The 10,696-nt window shown below is 44.2% G+C and overlaps 1 non-coding gene across 1 annotated transcript; it reads left to right on the top strand.

Annotated features, from left to right (window-relative positions):
• Window positions 1-1,391: 1,391 nt before the first annotated feature.
• LOC145522160 (U6 spliceosomal RNA) lies at window positions 1,392-1,498 on the top strand. Its single transcript, XR_014065959.1, has one exon. It is a non-coding gene; the product is annotated as a U6 spliceosomal RNA (small nuclear RNA).
• Window positions 1,499-10,696: the final 9,198 nt, after the last annotated feature.

The following is a 10,696-nucleotide window of genomic DNA, read 5'->3' as shown; positions in this document are numbered from 1 at the left end:
CTGATTTTGGTATTGACCATCTGGTGATATCCATGTGTAGTCTTCTCTTGTGTTGTTGGGGAGAGGGTGTTTGCTATGACCAGTGTGTTCTCTTGGCAAAACTCTATTAGCCTTTGCCCTGCTTCATTTTGTACTCCAAGGCCAAATTTACCTGTTAATCCAGGTATCTATTGACTTCCTACTTTTGCATTCCAGTCCCCTATAATGAAGAGGACATCATTTTGGGGTTTAGGTTTAGAAGGTCTTGTAGGTCTTCATCGAACCATTCAACTTCAGCTTCTTCAGCATTACTGGTTGGGGCATAGACTTGGATTACTGTGATGTTGATTGGTTTGCCTTAGAAACAAACAGAGATCACTCTGTCACTTTTGAGATCGCACACAATAACTGCATTTTGGACTCTCTTGTTGACTATGAGGGCTACTCCATTTCTTCTCAGGGATTCTTGCCCACAGTACTAGATATAATGGTTATCTGAGTTAAATTCACCCATTCCAGTCCATCTGAGTTCACTGATTCCTAACATGTTGATGTTCATTCTTGTCATCTCCTCTTTGACCACTTCCAATTTACCTTGCTTGATTCATGGACCTCACATTCCAGGTTCCTATGCAGTATTGTTCTTTGGACTTTACTTCCATCACTAGTCACATCCACAACTGGATATTGTTTTTGCTTTGGCTCCATCTCTTCATTCTTTCTGGAGTTATTTCTCCCCTCTTCTCCAGGAGCATATTGGGCACCTACCGATCTGGGGAATTGATCTTTCAGTGTCCTATCATTTTGCCTTTTCATACTGTTCATAGGGTTCTCAAGGCAAGACTACTGAGATGGTTTGCCATTCCCTTCTCCAGTGGACCACATTTTGTCAGAACTCTCCACCATGACCCATCTGTGAACTTCCAGATGTTCAAGCTGGATTTAGAAAAGCCAGAGGAACCAGAGATCAAATTGCCAACATCCATTGGATCATCAAAAAAGGAAGAAAGTTCCAGAAAAACATTTACTTCTGCTTTATTGACTATGCCAAAGCCTTTGATTGTGTGGATCACAACAAACTGAACAATTCTGAAAGAGATAGGAATACCAGACCACCTCACCTGCCTCCTGAGAATTCTATATGCAGGTCAAGAAGCAACAGTTAGAACCGGACATGGAACAACAGACTGGTTCCAAATTGGGAAAGGAGTACGTCAAGGCTGTATATTGTTACCCTGCTTATTTAACTTATATGTAGAGTACATCATGCAAAATGTCAGCCTGGATGAAGCACAAGCTGGACTCAACATTGCCAGAAAAAATATCAATAACCTCAGATATGCAGATGACACCACCCTTATGGCAGAAAGTGAAGAAGAATTAAAGAGCCTCTTGATGAAAGTCAAAGAGGAGTGCTCGCTTCGGCAGCACATATACTAAAATTGGAACGATACAGAGAAGATTAGCATGGCCCCTGCGCAAGGATGACACGCAAATTCGTGAAGCGTTCCATATTTTTAGACGCGTGTACCCCAATGTTCATCGCAGCACTGTTTACAATAGCCAGGACATGGAAGCAACCTAGATGTCCATCAGCAGACGAATGGATAAGGAAGCTATGGTACATATACACAATGGAATATTACTCAGCCATTAAAAAAAATACATTTGAATCGGTTCTATTGAGATGGATGAAACTGGAGCCCATTAGAGTGAAGTAAGCCAGAAAGAAAAACACCAATACAGTATACCAATGCATATATATGGAATTTGAAAAATGGCAATGATAATCCTATATGCAATACAGAATGAGAGACACAGATGCATAGAACAGTCTTATGGACTCTGAGGGAGAAGGTGAGGATGGGACGTTCTGGGAGAATAGCACTGAAACATGTATATTATCATATGTGAAACAGAACACCATTCCATGTTCGATGCATGAGACAAATGCTCAGGTCTGGGGCAAGGGGATGACCCAGAGGGATGGGATGGGGAGGGAGGTGGGAGGGGGGTCCAGGAGGGGGAACGCATGTAAACCCATGGCTGATTCATGTCAATGTATGGCAAAAACTACTACAATATTGTAAAGTAATTAGCCCCCAACTAAAATAAATAAACTTATTCAAAAAAAAAAGAAAGTCAAAGAGGAGAGTGAAAAAGTTGGCTTAAAGCTCAACATTCAGAAAACTAAGATCATGGCATCTGGTCCCATCACTTCATGGCAAATAGATGGGGAAACAATGGAAACAGTGCCAGACTGTATTTTCTTGGGCTTCAAACTCGCTGCAGATGGTGACTGCAGCCATGATATTAAAAGACACTTGCTCCTTGGAAGAAAAGCTCTGACCAACCTAGACAGCATATTAAAAAGCAGGGATATTACTTTGCCGACAAGGGTCCATCTAGTCAAAGCTATGGTTTTTCCAGTGGTCATGTATGGATGTGAGAGTTGGACTATAAAGAAAGCTGAGCACCGAAGAATTGATGCTTTTGAACTGTGGTGCTGGAGAAGACTCTTGAGAGTCCCTTGGACTGCAAGGAGATCCAACCTGTCCATCCTAAAGGAAATCAACCCTGAATATTCATTGGAAGGACTGATGCTGAAGCTGAAATTCCAATACTTTGGCCACCTGATGCGAAGACCTGACTCATTGGAAGAGACCTTGATGCTGGGAAAGATTGAATACAGGAGGAAAAGGGGACAACAGAGGATGAGATGGTTGGGTGGCATCACTGACTTTATGGACATGAGTTTGAGCAAGCTCTGAGAGTTGGTGAAGAACAGGGAAGACTGACGTGCTGCAGTCCGTGGGGTAGCAAAGAGTCGGACATGACCGAGCGGCTGAACTGAACTGAACTGAATGTATTTATTGTTTTTTCTTGTTTGCTTGTGCTTTTGGTGTCATATCTAAGAATCCATTTCCAAATCCAAGATCATGAAGATTTATGCTTGTGCTGTCTTTTAAGAACTCTGTAGTTTGAACTCTTACAGTTAAGCCATCGATCTATTTTGAGTTAATTTTTGTATATGATGTGAAGCAAGAATCTCTGTCATCTGGGATTCTGATAGGGGTTGTGTTGAATCTGAAGCACATTGCTGTCTTAATGATGTTATTTTTGATTCATGAATCTTGGGTACTTTTACATTCATTTAGATCTTTAATTTCCTTCAACATGTTTTACAACTTTCAGAGTATAAGGTTTGTACTTCTGTTACATTTATTCCTGTATGTTTTATTCTTTTTTTATGCAATTGCAAACAGAAATTCTAAATTTTATTTTTCAAGTTGTTCACTGCAAGTGTATAAATATACAGTTATGTGTATTCATCATGTATCCTGCAACCTTGCTGAATGTATTTGTTCTAATAGCTTTTTAGTAGATTCCTCGGGAATTTTTATATTTTTTATATTCCTCGGGATTTTTCACTTGTCATCTGCAAGTAAAGGTAGTTTTACTTCTTTCTTTCTGATCTGGATTTCTCATATTTATTTTCTTGCCTACTTGGCCCAACCAGAGCCTCCGATACAATGTAGAATAGGCGTGGCAAGGGTAGTCATCCTTGTTTTGTTCCTCCTCTTAGCGGAGAAGCATCCAATCTTTCACTATTGCATTTGATGCCCATGGTGGGTTCTTCACTGATGCCCTGGATCAGGTTGAGGAAGTTCCCTTCCATTCCTGGTTTATTAGTTCTCTTATTCTTTTTGATGCTTCTTCCCCCAGCCCTGGGTAGTTCCCTCACATGCTGAATACTGGACGGTGACCCTCTGCAGGTCTCTGGGTTCTCTCTCTTTGCAACTCTCTCCTCTCTGGTAGAGGATGTAATGTCTATGAACTCTGGCAGCCTTGGTCTCCCCAGATTCTCAGCTCCATTTTTTCCACTCCAGGATCACTACACCTTAGCTCCTCCTCTCTGTGTGGAAACTCGAGGCAGTGAGCTGGGACAATCAGAGGGTTCACTTTGTTATTTTCCCTTTTCTCATGAATCACTGTCCTTTGCCACCTGATGTCCAATGTCTTTAAAGTTGTTCTTTCATATATTTTCATATTTTGCTTTTTTGGGGGGGGTTGTTTTATGCAAGAAGGTAAATCTAGTCCTTGTTACTCTAACTTGGATGGAAATGGAAGTCTGTGGATTATCTTTTTTTTTCCCCATTTGGCCACAGACTTTATTGTTTGAATATTTGCAACTATTATTCTGTACACAAATTTTATTTTATTTTTTTATTTATTTATTTTTTAATAAATTTATTTATTTTAGTTGGGGGCTAATTACTTTACAATATTGTAATATTTTTTGCCATACATTGACATGAATCAGCCATGAGTTTACATGTGTTCCCCTTCCTGGACCCCTCACCCACCTCCCTCCCCATCCCATCCCTCTGGGTCATCCCATTGCCCCGGCCCTGAGCCTTTGTCTCATGCATCGAACATGGAATGGTGTTCTGTTTCACATATGATAATATACATGTTTCAATGCTATTCTCCCAGAACGTCCCACCCTCACCTTCTCCCTCAGAGTCCATAAAATTGTTCTATGTATCTGTGTCTCTTATTCTGTCTCGCATATAGGGTTATCGTTACCATCTTTCAAATTCCATATATATGCATTAGTATACTGTATTGGTGTTTTTCTTTCTGGCTTACTTCACTCTGTATAATGGGCTCCAGTTTCATCCATCTCAGTAGAACCGATTCAAATGTATTTTTTTAATGGCTGAGTAATATTCCATTGTGTATATGTACCATAGCTTCCTTATCCATTCGTCTGCTGATGGACATCTAGGTTGCTTCCATGTCCTGGCTATTGTAAACAGTGCTGCGATGAACATTGGGGTACACGCGTCTCTTTCAATTCTGGTTTCTTCGGTGTGTATGCCCAGCAGTGGGATTGCTGGATCATATGGCAGTTCTATTCCCAGTTTTTTAAGGAATCTCCACACTGTTCTCCATAGTGGCTGTACTAGTTTGCATTCCCACCAACAGTGTAAGAGGGTTCCCTTTTCTCCACACCCTCTCCAGCATTTATTGCTTGTAGACTTTTGGATAGCAGCCATTCTGACTGGTGTGAAATGATACCTCATTGTGGTTTTGATTTGCATTTCTCTAATAATGAGTGATGTTGAGCATCTTTTCATGTGTTTGTTAGCCATCTGTATGTCTTCTTTGGAGAAATGTCTGTTTAGTTCTTTGGCCCATTTTTTGATTGGGTCGTTTATTTTTCTGGAATTCAGCTGCAGAAGTTGCTTGTATATTTTTGAGATTAATTGTTTGTCTGTTGCTTCGTTTGCTATTATTTTCTCCCATTCTGAAGGCTGTCTTTTCACCTTGCTTATAGTTTCCTTTGTTGTGCAAAAGCTTTTAATTTTAATTAGGTCCCATTTGTTTATTTTTGCTTTTATTTCCAATATTCTGGGAGGTGGGTCATGGAGGATCCTGCTGTGATTTATGTCGGAGAGTGTTTTGCCTATGTTTTCCTCTAGGAGTTTTATAGTTTCTGGTCTTACGTTTAGATCTTTAATCCATTTTGAGTTTATTTTTGTGTATGGTGTTAGGAAGTGTTCTAGTTTCATTCTTCTACAAGTGGTTGACCAGTTTTCCCAGCACCACTTATTAAAGAGATTGTCTTTTCTCCATTGTATATTCTTGCCTCCTTTGTCGAAGATAAGGTGTCCATAAGTGCGTGGGTTTATCTCTGGGCTTTCTATTTTGTTCCATTGATCTATATTTCTATCTTTGTGCCAGTACCATACTGTCTTGATGACTGTGGCTTTGTAACAAATTTTAATTTCTTACAAAATTCTATATTCCATATCGCTACATCACTCTCTATTTTATGCCACATTTCCATCAAGAACTATTTCCCCAAATCACAATCTACCTGATTGTGTGTTGTTGTTGTTCAGTTGCTCAGTTGTGTCTGACTCTTTGTGACCCCATGGACTGTAGCCCGCCAGGCTCCTCTGTCCATGGGATTTCCCAGGCAAGAACATTGGAGTGGGTTGCCATTCCCTTCTCCAGGGGAGCTTCCCAATCCAGGGACCAAACCCACATCTCTTGCATTTCCTGCTTTGGAAGGCGAGTTGTTTGTTCACCAGTACCACCTTCATCTGCCAGTGCAGGAGATGCAACAGACATGGGTTTGATCCCTGGGTCAGGAAGATACCCTGGAGGAGGGCATGGCAACCCACTCCAGTATTCTGGCCTGGAGAATCCCCTGGACAGAGGAGCCTGGCGGACTACAGTCCATGGGGTCGCAGAGAGTTGGACATGACTGAACAACTAACATTACTGTTTTATTTAACCTTGCTGTAACTTGATCAATACTGTATTGAATCTTTAGATAGAGTTGGAGGAGACGCTGTATCATTTTAATGTAAACTGTTGGCTCTTCCTTTGTTTATCCATCTCCCTATCAGCACTCATGGGTCGGTCACAGTCCCTTTTACAGTGTGAACGTTCACAGCCATGCCTCTTCGATACGCACGTGCAAGTGTCTACACAGGGCGCGTAGGATGATTTTACCAGAAAGCTAAGAAAGCTCATTTTTTAGTCATAATGTTGCATTCCTTTTCTTAAAGAGAATTAGTCTCCCCTTTTGAATAAGCGTCAGGTCCCCAAATACCTGGATATGCTCCAAGCCATAGTTTATGCATGGGCTGGACAGACCAATACAGTACAGAAAATCTAACAGAAGAAGGATTTGATGCAGAAAATTGAGTGAGAGGGTGTTGGAAGGCACTGGACAAACAAAAGAGAGAAGGCAGGAGGGTTACACAGCAGTTGAGAGGCTGGTACTGCCCCTGGACTGCAGTGCTCACTTCTGTATGGAAGGGGCTGGAAGCCTGAAAGCTACACCCTCCAAACTGCTTTGCCAGCTGCGAGAAGCCATTTTTTTTTCCTGCTGCCGGTGACTCTTCTGGCGACTCTTCTGGCAGCAGCGGTGGGTGACCTTGGGCTATGGTGGAGGGAGGGAGTTGCCACAGCTGCCAGAGTGCAGGCTGCTAGGTTTCTACAGCAGCAATGCTTCCAGTTGAGGCAGGAGGCAAATGTGCCCCCCCAGCCTCAAGCAATTGGAGAGTCATTCTCTATTGACCTCCTAAACTCCAAGATAAGAATAGCAGGAAGGAGGCTGGAGCCTGTACAGACCACATATTTCTCGTTTTCAAAGTCAGGAGACCTCCCCGACCACACATGCACAGAGAAGGCTCCTTGGAGGCCAAAGGGGAGTCATGTCAAGGGATGTTCTACCCATAGGCCTTTGCGGTAGAATCCATCTTGGCCAAGAGATGCGTACACACACCTGGGAGGATCCTGAAGTACATCAAATATGGACTGTGAACCAGGCAAATCAAATGATTGGCCAAAGGAAACCCAGAAGAAATACCACATAAAAATAACTCAAACTGCCACCAGGGCACGACTCAGGGACTCTCCCTCTGAGTCTGCCCATGTGTCTATCCACAGGTACTGTACTCTTTTTCCTCCTAAGAAATATTTCACTTGCTTCACTACATTCCATCTTTATGGAAATTCTTTTCTGCAAACCCGAAGGGCCAGGGCCCTTGTCACTGACCACTGGTAAGCACCCTGTGTCTTCACCTCGTCCCCCTCTCTGCAGCATCTGCTCCACAGGGCCTGCCCCGGTGCATCCTTCAGCCCCACCTCCCTCCTGGATGCTGCCAACCAGGGCTGCTAGAAAACAACACTCAGACCTGCCCCAGCTCTGCTCCGAACACTGTTCTATCTATACCATAACCCCTGCCATCTTGTCTCAAAGTTAATCTGTTGCTTCCTCCAAGTGCCTGACACCTCCACCACCTGTAACAGAAGAGTTTTTATAGCCCCAAGTTGCGGATGAACCTGCCAAATCCATAGCCTGCAGGCAAAAGCTGAAAGCAGGCTGGGGTGATCTCCTGCAGGTCCACCAGAGGGCAGCAGACACCGGCTAAAGCTGCCAGCTAACTAGCCCTGCAAAAAGCAACACTTAGAACCAGACATCGAACAACGGACTGGTCCCAAATTGGGAAAGAATTATGTCAAAGCTGAATATTGTCACCCTGCTTATTTAACTTATATGAAGAGTACATCATGCAAAATGCCAGCCTGGATGAAGCACAAGCTGGAATCAAGAGTGCCAGGAGAAATACCAATAACCTCAGATATGCATATAACACTACCATTATGGCAGAAAGCAAAGAGGAACTAAAGAGCCTCTTGATGAAGGTGAAAGAGGAGAGTGAAAAAGCTGGCTTAATACTCAACATTCAAAAAAGTAAGATCATGGCATCCAGTCCCATCACTTCATGGCAAATAAATGGGGAAAAAATGGAAAGAGTGACAGACTTTATTTTCTTGGGCTCCAAAATCACTGCAGACAGTGACTACAGCCATGAAATTAAGAGACACTTGCTCCTTGGAAGAAAAGCTATGACAAACCTAGACAGCATATTAAAAAGCAGAGACATTACTTTGCCAACAAAGGTCTGTCTAGTCAAAGCTATGGCTTTTCCTGTAGTCATGTACAGATGTGAGAGTAGGACCAGAAAGAAAGTTGAATGCCAAAGATATGATGCTTTCAAACTGTGGTGCTGGAGAAGACTCTTGAGAGTCCCTTGGACTGCAAGAAGATCAAGCCAGTTAATCCTAAAGGAAATCAACCCTGAATAATCATTGGAAGGACTGACGTTGAAGTTGATTCTCCAATACTTTGGCCACCTGGTGCAAAGAACCGACTCACTGGAAACACCCTGATGTTGGAAAAGACGGACGGCAGGAGGAGAAGGGGGCGCGACAGAGGATGAGAATGTTGGATGGTATCATCAACTCAACGGACATGAGTTTGAGCAAGCTCCAGGAGAGAGTGAAGGACAGGGAAGCCTGGAATGTTGCAGTCCATGGGATCGCTAAGAATCAGACATGACTGATCAACTGAACAATATCAACAACCAGCCCTGAGGGTTACACACTCGATTTACAGACCTTTGGCCAGAAGCCTGGCTCATTGGCATCCTTACCTCTCTCTCTGGAAGTGCAGCAGTGGACAGTTCACGGGCTCTCTTGCTCCTCAGTAGTGTCCCCACCACCCTGACTCCCCACCACCCCATAGAAAGAAAGAAAAAGAAAAAACAGTCACTCAGTCATGTCCGACTCTTTGCGACCCCACGGACTGCAGCACGCCAGGCCTCCCTGTCCATCACCAACTCCTCAAGTTTACCCAAACTCATGCCCATTGAGTCGGTGATGTCATCCAGAGTCATCTCATCCTCTGTCATCCCCTTCTCCTCCCGCCTTTAATCTTTCCCAGCATCAGGGTCTTTTCAGATGAGTCAGTTCTTTGCATCAGGTGGCCAAAGTATTGGAGTTTCAGCTTCAACATCAATCCTTCCAATGAATACCCAGGACTGATCTCCTTTAGGATGGACTGATTGGATCTCCTTGCAGTGCAAGGGACTCTCAAGTCTTCTCCAGCACCACAGTTTAAAAGCATCAATTCTTCGGTGCTCAGCTTTCTTTATAGCCCAACTCTCACATCCATACATGACTACTGGAAAAATCATAGCCTTGACTAGACGGACCTTTGTTGGCAAAGTAACGTCTCTGCTTTTTAATACCACCCCATGGCTCCCTCTTGGAGAAGGCAATGGCACCCCACTCCAGTTCTCTTGCCTGGAAAATGCCATGGATGGAGGAACCTGGTAGGCTGCAGTCCGTGGGGTCGCGAAGAGTCGGACACGACTGAGCGACTTCACTCTCACTTTTCACTTTCATGCATTGGAGAATCCCAGGGATGGCGGAGCCTGGTGAGCTGCCATCTGTGGGGTCACACAGAGTCGGACACGACTGAATCAACTTAGCAGCAGCAGCACCAGCAGCATGGCTCCTTCCTAATAAAGGCCGGAGTCCTCACCTGGCCTTCCAGGGCTGCCTGCTCTTGCTCCTTGCTCTAGCCCCCCAGGCCTCCCAGGTTACATCTCTGACCTCATGCCTTCTACCAGTCTCCCCATTACTCACTCCTCCCCACCTCCTTGGCCTTCTTGCTGGTTTTTGAGAATGCCAGGTGGTTACCTCCAACTGGTTCCCTCTGCCTGGAGTGCTCTTCCCTCGTGTATATGATCTGCACTAGGTTGCCCCTTCCCCTCCTTCTGACCTTTATCCTTATGCTATCTCCTGGGGCAGATAGTATCCAGCACACACCAGTACGTATCCCATTCCACATCTTCTTACAACATGACGCTGATGCTACACTGGGCGGTGTGGTGGGGGTGGGGGTATCTATGATTCCTGCCCTTGAACTTAGGCAGGGTTCTGTAATTGCCTTGGCCAAGAGGATGGCAGAAGTGACATTATGTGATTTCCAAAGCTGTGTTTAAGAAGGCAAATAGTTCCCACCAGGTTGTCTGCCAGACATCCACCTTTGGAGCCCTGGGAGCTACATAAACATCTGGCTGCCTTGGGGTTTCTCTACTGGAGAGTCCAAGTGGGAAGACCACAGGGAGACAGAGGGAGACACTCAGGGAGTCCCACTGGGGTCAGTCTCCAGCTGTTGTTCTTAAATCAGGCCAGACACCAGACATGTGAGCCAAGGAGGCTTCCACGTGACCATCCCAGTCCATGCAGCCTCTAACTGCAACCTAGAGAGACACCCCAAGTCAGAACCATCCAGCTGAGATGCTCCCAAATTCTGGACCCACAGAAACCATGTGTATGT

This window comes from Giraffa tippelskirchi, chromosome 9 (genome assembly GCF_054371585.1).
Source record: "Giraffa tippelskirchi isolate mGirTip1 chromosome 9, T2T-mGirTip1v1.2.pri, whole genome shotgun sequence".
NCBI classification, from domain to species: domain Eukaryota; kingdom Metazoa; phylum Chordata; class Mammalia; order Artiodactyla; family Giraffidae; genus Giraffa; species Giraffa tippelskirchi.
Note: the sequence above shows the minus strand (reverse complement) of the source record. Positions and strands in the feature narration are given on the sequence as shown.